General features: G+C 32.6%; 1 long non-coding RNA gene and 1 pseudogene across 1 annotated transcript; both read left to right on the forward strand.

Moving 5' to 3' along the window:
• The first annotated feature begins 769 nt into the window (after positions 1-769).
• Positions 770-2,838, forward strand: LOC124374957 (annotated as a pseudogene).
• On the forward strand, positions 2,839-8,584 carry LOC124374956. Its single transcript, XR_006923632.1, has 2 exons — positions 2,839-2,933; positions 8,531-8,584. It is a non-coding gene; the product is annotated as an uncharacterized LOC124374956 (long non-coding RNA).
• The last annotated feature ends 4,438 nt before the right edge of the window (positions 8,585-13,022 follow it).

Genomic DNA, 13,022 nt, shown 5'->3' on the forward strand with positions numbered 1-13,022 from the left:
GTTGCTTTGGAAGCTGTCAAAGTTGTTGATGCAGATTTCCTCCACATACTCATCTGTGAGTCTGGAATGCTCAACATTGGCTCATCTAAAACTAAAAAATTTCCATGCAAGACCTGGACATTTGAAAGTTACCTGGTATGTGCTATTGTGCCACAGTAATATTTAATAAACAAATATCTTTGTTATTTCGGTGTTTCTTTTGATTAATGAAAGAACTTACTATGCGGAAAGAAGTGTAGGTAAAGTCTGTATATTTCACAAAAGTTGTTTTAGGTAATATTAAAAAGTTTATGGTAAAAAATAAATTAAATATATCTAATTTAATAGCGTTGAAGTCTAACTTATATTCTATTTCACTACTAACAAATTGAAATTTTACTACTTGTGTTGAACCACATAACGTCGTAACGGTTAGAGGGTGGTGTGACCAAATGTCATGTACTAAGGGAGGCAACAAAGCATGAAACGTTGGGAACTCCTGAATTATTATAAAGTACTTATTGAACGATGCTTCTCCACTTTAAAAATTGTCTCAATAATACCTTGAAAACTATGTATGTCTCTGAAGATTATTCATCGTAAAAGTCGAAAAATTAATTATATAAGCAATTTTCATAAAGTTCCCGTATTAACGCCATATAAAGTAAACAATCTCCACACAATGATGGAACACAATTACAACTTACATTCATATTGATACAACTTTTTTATTTTTGAAGAGTTTGTTCCTCAGGATATTAATAAGTCACCGTGTGGCACTTTCCAACAGGGGCTGTGGACCCGCGAGAAGGACCAAGTGTTCCTTCTTGGCCAACTACACCAAACTTCTTGGCCCCCAGAACAAGAGCTGGGCCACATCTGTCAGCCTGGATAATACTCAGAAACAGCATATGATACTTATTGCTGGAGTTTGATGTCACTCGGGAACCTCTATTTCCCAGATTTACTACCCAATCCGTACATTACAGAACCCATGGGTGGGTGTGCCCACCTAACGTACCGTGGAACAGGTGTAGGTTTTAAACAATATGTGTAGCGTTTCAAGCTAAGATTTCTGAGAAAAATCTATATTTACTAGTCTTCATTGAGGTATATACATAATTCTTTCTTCATCTATTATGTAAATTTACCTACATTACATCTGTTCAATAAAATTCAAAGTTATTTAGTAATAAAAGTATTGATTAATGGTTACATGTACATCTTGATATTGAGCGTTTTCTATTACTTGATAATGTATTATCAATAACTCTCCAAGGAACAGAGTATTCTAGCAATACAGTTTTACTGTTTAATTACAGTTTTAAGTTACTAATTGTATGAAGGAATACAAATTTACCCCAAGTCTGTGCTGTTACTTTAACAGTTTTCAGGACAGGCTTGCTACAAAAAAAGCAAACTTTGTTGATAAAGATTTCTTTGGGTATTCAATTCCCGATGCTGAGATTTTGCTCCATACTACATACTACTCGAATAAACTTTTCTATAAACATCCTGCATCAGACTTGGTATTTAATTCATTACAATTAGTAATAAAAATCCATTTTTAGTTATAATTTAAAATACCATTCAATAATTTTAGAAAATTTTTGCGCTAGAGCTACTGCTCAGAACTCGGGCAAACAAACCTCATGGTGACACGGTACACAAGAACAACTTCTGGTTAATAGTGAAGTCTAATCTTGGTTTTTCTTTCTTCTCAAATTTTGCTGAACGGTCTTCTAATCTAAAGAACACTGTCAAAAACGTTGACAACCAAGAATGTTAAGATATGTCATTGGGCGAATTGTGTGTTATTGTCAAATGTTTTAAATGAAAAGACAAAAGTTTTTTGAAGGATTGGTGAATAGTTTTAGTGTGGCAAATATGTTTTTGATATACCGTGAACAACTATTCCTGTGATTTTTTTTCATATTAAAATCCCAACTTTAACAAACGACGTATGATATGGAAACAGGTGTTTAACTGGTGAGAGAACGTCGCCAAGTATGCTGTAGTGCCCGGACTCTACGCGTGTGGTGAGGCTGGCTGCATCATCAGTCCATGGAGCTAACAGACTTGGAGCCAACTCCCTTCTGGACTTGGTGGTCTTTGGCAGAGCTTGTGCCAAGACTATTGCTGAAGAAAACAAACCAGGAGAGAAAATTGGTGAACTTAGCACCGTAAGTGATAACTTTGTGTGATCTTATAAGTAGTATACAATTACATCTTACGATAAAACATTTCAAGTTTTTTAAACATACGTATATTGTTATAAATGACATATTTATACAACACTATATAAAATTATAAAATTAACAAAAATTCAGCTGTTCATAGATGCAGCAGATAATGAGATGCATTAACATAGCTAGATGTAGAAAACAGGTACAGCAAGCTAAATATTATTTGAAAAACTACTGTAATTTGTTAATTTTGTTATCTATACATATTTTTATATTCAGAAAGAAGTTGCAAAAATAGCTGTGTTGAGATATAGTTTATCAGAAATGATCCATCTATAATATACTAAAAATAATTTAATTTGATCAGATAATTTAATTTGTTAACTTCATTATGTACAATGATACTTGGAACTACCTTCCTAGCCAAAGTTCATCTCTTAGGTATGTTTTTATAACTTTAACTGTGGCTATATAAAAGTAATAGTTTTATATAACATTTTGATAATTTGTAGTCTTTTAATTGTAATTATCCCATGTAGTAAAGTTTCTTTGTAAATGACTATGAATGTATTTGCAGAATGCAGGGGAAGAGTCCGTGGCCAACCTGGACTGGGTTAGGTTTGCCAATGGCTCAGTGACTACAGCTCAGCTCCGACTCAACATGCAGAAGACCTGCAGAACCATGCTGCTGTATTCCGTTCAGCTGAGAGTCTGCAGGAGGGCTGTCAAAAGATGGACTCTTTATACAAGTCACTGTCTGATCTCAAGGTAGGTGGTACATGACACATAATTGGCACTTACAGTAACTACTAACTGCATTACTGGTAAAACAAGTCTTCTGTAAACCTTTTAAGTATTACATGCAGAATATTATTTAGATCCTTTAGCTCACATTTTAAAGCCACTAATTAGTTACAACATGGTCAGTCACTAATTTTCTGTGTGATGTTAATTTCACTGTCACTTTGGATCCTCCACCCTGAAGAATCTTCATTTTCTTATTGAAGACAAATTTTTGTCTTGAAATATAATTCTTCAGTCCTGCTGATCCCTATTGGGCTTTTCGCTAACTTATGTATTTATCAAATTCAGAGGTTAACCAAGGATCAGGGGGATTGTTTTGCTCAAGAGTAAAGTTGACCAGAGTGATAAGCTAACCATTTACATTTTACAGTTAAAGTTACAGTTTTTAGTTTAAAAGGTCGTGTATTGACCAGGACATTAGTTACAATATATATATGACTTGTAGTATGGTCATGGCCACGATTTGGCCTGGAATAAAACTGAAGCCCTGAAAAAACAGAAAGATTTAAAAGTTAAACACCATTTTATGGCTAAATCGTAATGGATATGACAATAAGTTTAAAAATATTTGCACCTTCTTGCAACCTATCTTGTAAATAATGTAAATACATTATTGTTAAGTTTTACAACATACCTTTAAGTTGGGCCTTAATTCTAAAAACAAAAAACAACTTCAGAAAATTTTAGAAAGTTGACCATGGGCCTGAATTGTGGTTTAAAAGTAAAAGATACATTAAAAATGTCCTTGAACTGTTATTGAGACCTTAGAATTTCTGACTAACAATATATTTATCAGATTTGAGCTAAAATCTGTAGTTTGGTCATAATCAGCCTTCAAATAATGCTTAAATTCTAATTTAGTTTTTTGATGCTTTAACTTTTTTCCACAGAGTTAAAAATTTGTATTGAAATGTTATATTTGAATTTGAAATTGTTAGATATATAGTTTGCCTTCCACAGTCTATGTGCTGTGGTGGAATTCACCTTTTTGCTTTTTATAATGGTTTATAATGGTTATAAACTTTACACTTGTATTCCTAATCAGGATGTAAAAATCTTCTTTTCAAATAAAAGTATGAACTTTTTGGAGTTTTATTATTGATTACACTATAAGAGCATAAAGTTGTAAAAGTTGTTTGTATACCATTTGGAAATACCTAAAAAATTTGGGTTTCAAATTTTCTGCATAAGATTTTATACGGAGACTTTTGTACCGGTAAACATTCCTAAAGTGGAGAATTTCCTTAATTTAACAATTGCCTTTTTCTATATAGTGAATTTTGGGGTTTGTATTACTTTTCTAAAATATTCTTACTAAAGATTTTTTTAATATATTTTTAAAATTGAAAAATTTTGGCACTTTGCTTGTATAAATTATTGAATTCTACAAAAAATGCCTAATGTCAAGTTTCTTCAATATTTGAATGTGTCAAAGTCAAAGTCCAAAAACTTAACATCATTGACATGGTGAATAAATTACAATGTCAGTGAGTGGTGAGTGATTTTCTTAGCTTTATAGTACATATATTTTTGATTATTCGACAATAACTAAATTTTGGTTTTTAAATTTTCATTAAAATCCTGAAAAGTTATGATTTTCAAAAATGTAATTTAGATTTACTAGTATTGATGTGGGGATTTTTATATAATTTGTGTAACACTCTGAATAATGAAAAGAAACGCTTTTTAGTCATCATAAAATATGGGTAGCCACTGGGTGTGTATGTAAATAAAAATCTTATTGATAAAACTATCAGTCCAAACCACACATATGCTTATAATAACTAACCTTTAGGTCTAGTCTTATCACCTAGCTTTAAAGTAATATGTTGAATTATGTTATGTGGATTATAGATTTTTAAAATTCATATGTTTTTACCATATGATATATCTTAAAACATATGTAAAAAACTGGTGAATGTACTTTAATATTAACCCTTTGACTGATCAAAATTTTTTAATTTTTTTTTCCAAAATTGATATGATTTTTAACAGGGTTATTCCTTAAATTGATAGGCTAAAATTAGCTTTTTTGTAGTGTTTTACTAGATAATTTGTAGCTTTATTATGTAATATAATAGAAACTTGAAAGTAGTTTTGTTCTTTAGACATTTAAATGGCCTATTAGGAAAAGATATAAAAAAGCCAAAAATATTACTATAAAAATTAAAAAAAAATTTTTTTTTGTTTTTATTTATAACAAAAAATTTTTTTTTCGTACTTTGTCAGTAGTAAACTAAAAATAATTTTTTGAAATTTCTTATTGACAGTAATTTATTCTAAAAGTACGTATTATTGTCAACAAATCCAGAAAATTTGAAGCATATAAGATTAAAAAAATGCATGACTTATTGGTAAAATAATACAAATTTACTTACGTCAATTTGAGGCAATCTGTTTGGAAATCTGGAGTCAAACACATTGAATGTTCTATATTAATTAAATTTTGTTTGTGAATCCTGGTCTTAAAAATACACTTTATTGTCAAAACACAACACTAATAAAAAAAAGTTATTATTTACAATATTTACAGTTTTTTAGTTTTTTTTATAATTTCAGTGGCAAACATGCTTGCCGAGGCATTCAGCATGTACACCAAGACCACACCTTACACACACTGTCCGAGACCTTCCGCTTCTTTCCTTCAGGATGATTGTCACCTGAACAGGTTTCGGCACAGTTTTTCCTTCTTCTCAGGTAATTTCCTGAGTCCGAAACCAACTGATGGACCATCACCCACCACCCCGGAGAATTTTTGCGGGATTTGCTTAACTTGCAAGCCATTCTGAAGAAAGATCTCCTATTACTTCTTTCATGAACTCAGCCCTCTTCAGTTGGCCTTGTGTTGTATTTAACTTGTACAAACACATATGCATTCAGCACCATGCGGCCAAAAACATTAAATATTACTTTTTTGGCATGTTTCATGGTCCTCCGCTCATCCATGTACACATACAACATCTGGTCGGTTGAGTCAATACCCCCCATACCTTTATTGTACTGACGAGCAATTTTTGTTTTGGTCAGTATCAATACATGTCCACTTCTTCTGATGGAGTAAGTCTCTTGAGGCAGCCTGGCAGTCAGTAGACAAAATCAAAAACTGAGATGAGTTTGATTTTTTCTCTCTATGAGCCATCATTAGGAGAGGCCTTTTTCTCATATAGGTTTTCTGACCCACAGCATATTTTCCTAGTAAGTTGATTAGGAATGCCTTTCCTATCCTTTCTGAGAGTGCCAGTCATAAAAGTATTGTGATCATACAAAGTCCTAGCAAGAGATATCGAGGTGAAAAAGTTTGTCGAGATATAAATGGTGTCCCTTGTTCATGCATGACAACTGTGCTACCTAAGCCAGTCTGTACCACTCTTTCATTTTCCTGAGTCCTTTGTGCTCCTTATGTAGCAGTAGAAGCTACACAATAACGTGTTATTGAGTCACAAAGGACCCAAAGTTTTATTCCCCATTTATGGTGTTTTTTTTTTTTGGGAGGTACTGAGTCAATGCGACTCGCTTCTTCGTGCCAACCAATGGATTCATCAACAGATAGAGCCATGTGTTGGGGAATAATACTGTTTGAAACAGTCTGTTTGCATGATCAATGATCGGTTGAAAACGACCACAAGGGTCATAACCTGGATTTCCATGTGGAATTAATTTGCTTACATCTACAATATGGAAAAATTTTAAAATAGTTTGGAATTGGTTGCATGTCATCATCTTGGCAAAAAAAGGGGGTAGCCACTTGTGAAATGAGTGTCCCAGTAGCTAGTTATACTTGGCTTTGTAATCATTCCCATGTTTAAAAATTATGGACAAAAATGCTTTCATTTCCAGCTCAATGTTACATCAACCCACTTCCTGACTCGGCTAAAAGGAGGCAAAGTCTTTTGATTTTTTAGCAATGTATGATCTTGCGTATCGATTTGTTTCATTTACAAACACCGTAAGTATAGCTGTTGTAAAGAACAGGTTGAAGTACACAATTGGTTTAGAATTTTGTGGAGGACAATGTTTTGGCCCACTCAATTCAGCAAACGTGAACCCGATGATTGTAAGGTGTGGGTCATTGCCTTCCTCCACCTCAACCCAACTACTACTGTCATCAGCAGGATCATTTTGTTGGACATCATTTTGTGTAGGCCTAGGCCTACCACCTTGTTGCTCAACTACACTAGGGCCTAGATGGAGGCTCATCTTCGCTCTGGACTCTGATGTCAACAGAGGTACACTAGGCCTAGATAACATCAGTGGTCTGTTACCGCCTCGAAATGAAGATGATGTACTGGGGGTTTGGTCAGGGTTTAAAAGTAGGGTCTTCATCTGTGTCGTCTTCAAAACTATATTTCACTAGAACTAGTATCTTCAGATTCACTACTGTCTCGATTAGATCCATGATTTCAGAACCAGTGTACTTATGATTGGATAGACAAATTAACACCGGCATCTCTAACAATGCCAATCAAAGTATCTTCACTCCCAGGAGAATTCTGTCTCTTTTTACTCATTTTGAACTAAAATTATAATAACCAGCAATATAAGATACTAATAACCTCAAACGAACCGATAGTGACACAATAATTACTTACGCCGTCGGAGTTGAGCAGACGGACCGAGCTCAGACGGCACAGCCTTCCAAATTGCAATTTCGTTAAAGTTCGATGTCGAAACGTAGTATATAAAAGGATGATTGTTATTTTTTAAATTAATTAGATATATTCCTCTATCAATTGAAATATAGTATGATTTATTTGGCAAATTAATAACGCTGAAATTAAATTTATGATGCAACAACGATATATCGTTGCATATCAATTTTCGCCCAAAACATCAACAACAATATATCGTTGTGTATCACTTTTCGGTAAATTCACTCACAACGATATATCGTTGCGTATCAGTCAAAGGGTTAATAAGAATGTTTTTACATGATTTGTTGTAAAAGCTCATGTTAATTTCTATAAATGATTCTGTTAATGAAAATATAAGATGAGTTTAATAATATAGCTGTTTTGTTTTTCATAAAAAGTCCAGTATTTATCATGGAAAAGACGTTTTCAGTTAAGAAAATAAAAATGGTTTCAATATGGTAGATCTAAAATAAGTTGCTAAAAATCCAAAATAGTTTTGTATCTACCATCCAACAATGATTACTTTACTGCGGTAATCAATTAGAATTTCCATAAAATTTGGGAAAAAATTAGAATTAACGAACTTGAAACTCCCTTTCTAACTTTACAGGGTAGTTGTTTCTGCTCATTCCTGTGTTGCTTTTTATATGAAAGACTAAAATAATTTGTTGTTGGGAATGAAACAAGTTTTATTTTATTCTTTTTTTTTTTTTTCCAGAAATTTGAACAAAGATGAAATGAGTACAAAGTAATTATTGTAAGTTTGTAAGTTTAGATTACAAATTTATAATAAAGAACAGATTTATTTTTGTTATACAGATTAAAAGATTTCCAAAGTAAACATTATTTGTGCCAATCAGTTTACTAGTAATGGTCTGTTCACATACTTCATTATTTGTATGTCATATCCCTGCAAGTTGTCTGTGGCAGGTGTTTGATAGCAGCTTGGTATGGAATACTGACCTGGTGGAGGCCCTGGAACTGCAAAACCTCATGATAAATGCAGTGCAAACTGTGTATGCAGACTGAGAACAGGAAAAGAGACACGAGGTTGACCCATGCTCGAGAAGACTTTTAAGGTAAAATCTGTCAATTCAAACTCCTCAATTAGTTGGGTAAAACGTTTAATAAGTGTATGTGAAATAACCTGATTTTATTTGCTAAGTAAACTGTATAGCCTGAAACATTTTTCACTTTAGTCCTGATAATTATTATGATAAAATGTATATACAATGGAGTAAGTATTGAAGGACACGACAGTACGTAACGAAAGAGGTAGTGCACAGAGACTGATGGACTGCCTGTTTACTCTTTGACTCTAAAATCTGTAGAGCTTGAAACATGAGGAACTTATGTTAAAGTTGAAGTCAAGTTAGTAAAGTTATATTAAATTTCAAGTCTCTAGGATCTTTCCACAGACGAGCAAACGGACAGACAGATGGAAAGATAGACGGACTGCTGTTTGAAACATTTTTGGACGGCACCCGAAATGGCGGGATCCTTTGAACCAAGGTTTCAAGTTTCTAAGGGACCTTTCTAAAAAGAGTTATTGCAAGCAGTACAGACAAGACAAATGGGGAGAAGCGAATAAATTCTCAAGAAGTTACCCTCTTGGTGGGTCTCCGTTAATAACAGTGGACAATGGTGCTTATCTTAGTGGATACCAAGTTGGGGCGTTATCACCAAGTTAAGATATTTAATTATGCCATGCAACTTTGAGTGTGTTGGGCTATATCCTAAGTTTGCTAGCTGGAGTTATTCTAATTATTAGAAGCAAGCCTGATGATAAATAGCTTTGCTTATCCTTGTAAATATCTATAAAAAATCAAAAAATGGGTTACACGCTCTAAGCCTCGAGACTAACTGTCGTACTTTGAGTTGCTTGTAGGCCCTCGAGCACTACATAATTATAAGAATAATTTTTGATAAACAAGAACCAAAGGTATAGTGTACATTAGTGTTAATTGTAACACAAAGTGACCATTGAGTAGAGAGACACAAGCATTAACTAAATATCCCAAGCTATTCCTAAAGTCTTTAAATGACTTGAGGAAGTCGTAGTGAGATCTAATAACATTAAGTGGGATGATTAAATTTTTGGTGTTTTATAGTTATCAGAGCAATCCATATTGCGTGTTATATGGAAAGGTTTTTAAATTTCGCGTTCGCAATATAACATGGTGGGTGAATGGTAAAATACCAGTTGTAGGTTGAATTTATTAGTCTTAAAAGATAGAGATTTTTTGTTATTTCAGGTCGGACCAGAAGGGATTTGACGAAACTATGGTATCTACACCAAGCAAACTACAGTACACATTTATACATATACAGGTACGCAAGCCTCTTATGAGGGGACAAACTCCGAAACACCGTTTGGGCGGAAAACAGGCACTGGAGGGGAAGCAGCACTCCTCACCAAGTGCTTGATTGGACTAATAAATGTGTAACTGCCTATAAAACAAAAAAATGAACCTAAACCTTATTGCGATACAGAGTACAAAAAAATATACTTTTTTAAAATTAGCATAAGTGGTAATACAATTCTATTATTAATAACCTGCACTGTAATATGTGAGTGGAAGTGAAGCTCTTGCCAATATTATTGTTTTTTTGAAATTCCAAGAATGGAAATTCTGTCTAATGGTCAAAATCATAACCGATAACTAGAGTTAGTACAAATAATATATTGGGACGATATTGTGTTATAGCATCACTTAAGGATTTTAAAAATCATAAAAATTAACTTAATTCTTACTGAGAGATTTGCCATAAATAGTGCAAAACATTGAGTCCAAGAATTACTGTGTTCAAAGTTTTGAGAGCTATTATGGCAGGATGGTTTTGCGAAAATGGCAAAATTTTGTGGACTATAAAAATAATCTTCTATTCTTGTACCTTTTATATTTATTTTAATTGATCAATAAAATATGACATATCAGTATAGTTATATCATTCTATTACTTATTTATCTTATAATTTTAACTCCCGATGGCCAGGGGGAATAGATACCGCAATCCGTCGGTATTTGGTCGTATTGTTTCAACCAGCCCCTTCTAATACTTTCCTGGTCTGCAACATCCTTCTCCACTTCGCTGCAAGTTTTCTTTTCATATGGTCCCTATTTTACCTTCCATTGTTTCATTGAACCTCACCACAGAAACCATAACAAAAAAATTATATATTATTCTAAGGTTCATAAATAGGATGGAGTTGTGAATTTTTTCAAAAGTCTTGAACCAGTTTTCTTTTTTGCCCAAGCTGTGTTATATAGCATACACATAAATTTGAACAAACGGCAAGTAGCCTAATTTTAATTTCTTTTAAGATTGCAATCACAAAAAGTACTTGCTCCACTAAGGAACTTGAAGTTTGAGATCCTCACTTATGCCGGGGTTGAGAATGTTAACCACTTACATCACCAGAGCTTACTTACAGTTTTAACAAGTTGATTTTTGTATTTGATTGTTATAAGTTACTAGGGAGAGTTGATGTTTTGATATACAATAGTCTACCGATAATAAGTAATAAAAGAAGGAAAATTTTGTGTTCCGTTTCTGGCGAAAGACGATATTTCTCCTGTCAGTGATGGGATAAAAAAAATATGGAAAAATAAATGGCACATTTTCGTTTTTTTATCAACAAAATATATGTAACTGTTGTTAAGAGTAGCTTATACAGCTAGTCATTCCAAATTTTCAAGCCGTTGGGTCCCTTTCCCTCATTTATATACAATAAATTTCAAAGACAGATAAATGACTAACTGATAGTGACAGCAAAACTAAATACACTTTGACCTCTTTTTCAATACTGAGAATTATTTCCATTGGTGATGTAAAGAGACAAGTCTACAGATCACATTAATGTTCAATGCATGGTTATAGAGCCATGTAGTTTATGTTATTAATAAATTGTAACCTTTTTCAGGTTATCACTATCGAGCTCACAGTGCCAGAAATTGACAAAACTCTGGGAGATGAAAAAGATGTGTGGCTATCGTGTTGGCGCACCGAGCCATATACGTCAATCTATCTAAGGAAGTTATTATTTTTTTTTTTAAGTTTAACATATGGTGCTTGCGTTGTTCTAGTAAATCCGTTAATGGTGAATTAACAAGATAGCGTTAATTATATGCAGGAGTATACATACTACATAAGTGAAATAATGTTGGTATAGCTTAAAAGCCTAAATAAGTGGCTTTAATTGTTAGTAGCTGACAATATCTTTTATAGCCATTGAATAAACAAACAACAAAGTTGAACGGATAAACAGAGGTCTCGAATAAGAGTGTATTTACTCAGTTGTACTGTTGCAGTCACACATGTGGTTTTTGATGTATACAAGTGAAGCCATTGAAAAAGTGAATGTTCTCCAACAAATTAAGTAGAGAAAATTTACAAAATTATTATTGTTAGTGGTGGCCTTATTATTATGCTGTGGCCGCTTATTAACCTACAAGACTGTGAGACAAAATACAGGTCCCTATTCTTTTGCTATGAAGCTGGTGCCATGCAACAGACAAGGAACATGCTAATGATTTAGGTTAATATATAAATGTTTTTGATGTCCTATACAGAATAATATATGTAGTGGCTGGAAATATATAACAAACCATAAAGTAGATGGAATATTGTTTACAAAAGTTATTTCAGACAGTTTAAAATATGCAAATGGTTTGGAAAATGAATTAATCAGTCAAAACTACCCTAAAATGAAAATAATCTAAAAAATAGATAATGACAATATTATTGGGCAATATAAATACGCAGGATGGTACAGAGAAAAATAATTAATGTAAAACCCAATCTCCTGCATTGTTTGTACAAAATTGGATAGTATATTTGTGCAATAATTATGCAGAATCCCAAAAAGCTAAATATATTTTTTTCCGTAAAACAAGTAATTTTATGCAATTGATGGAAATTTGTAATTTAAGAATAAGGTTGACAACATGTGGGGACAAGTATAACCCCACCTGAATTGAAGGTTACATATGACAATTATAACAGTAAACAACAACCTTTTGACAACTGATATTTAAAACATATTAATATTTTAACTATGTTTTTTGTAAAAAAAATTGGTTGGTAACTATTCAAAAAAAATTGGTAATATTTTAATTCCCTAAATTGTGTAAAATTACCACGTATAAATAGACATTTGAAACGGAAATCTCAGGGATTTTGTATTTGTAAGTGAATTATTGTAGTTATTTATTTTTTACTGATAAATATTTAAGAAATAAAGCAATTTGAATTTTTGTGTTCTGAATTACTTTTTACAGTAATAAAATAGTGTTTATGTGAAAGATTAAGATGTATATATCTATTTATTGATGTGCCTATAATGTGGAACTTATGTAACAATAAAGAGGATTAAATACAATATGTTTTTTATGTATAACCTCATTAATCCTTTTCTTCAA

This window comes from Homalodisca vitripennis, unplaced genomic scaffold (genome assembly GCF_021130785.1).
Source record: "Homalodisca vitripennis isolate AUS2020 unplaced genomic scaffold, UT_GWSS_2.1 ScUCBcl_11719;HRSCAF=21092, whole genome shotgun sequence".
NCBI lineage: Eukaryota > Metazoa > Arthropoda > Insecta > Hemiptera > Cicadellidae > Homalodisca > Homalodisca vitripennis.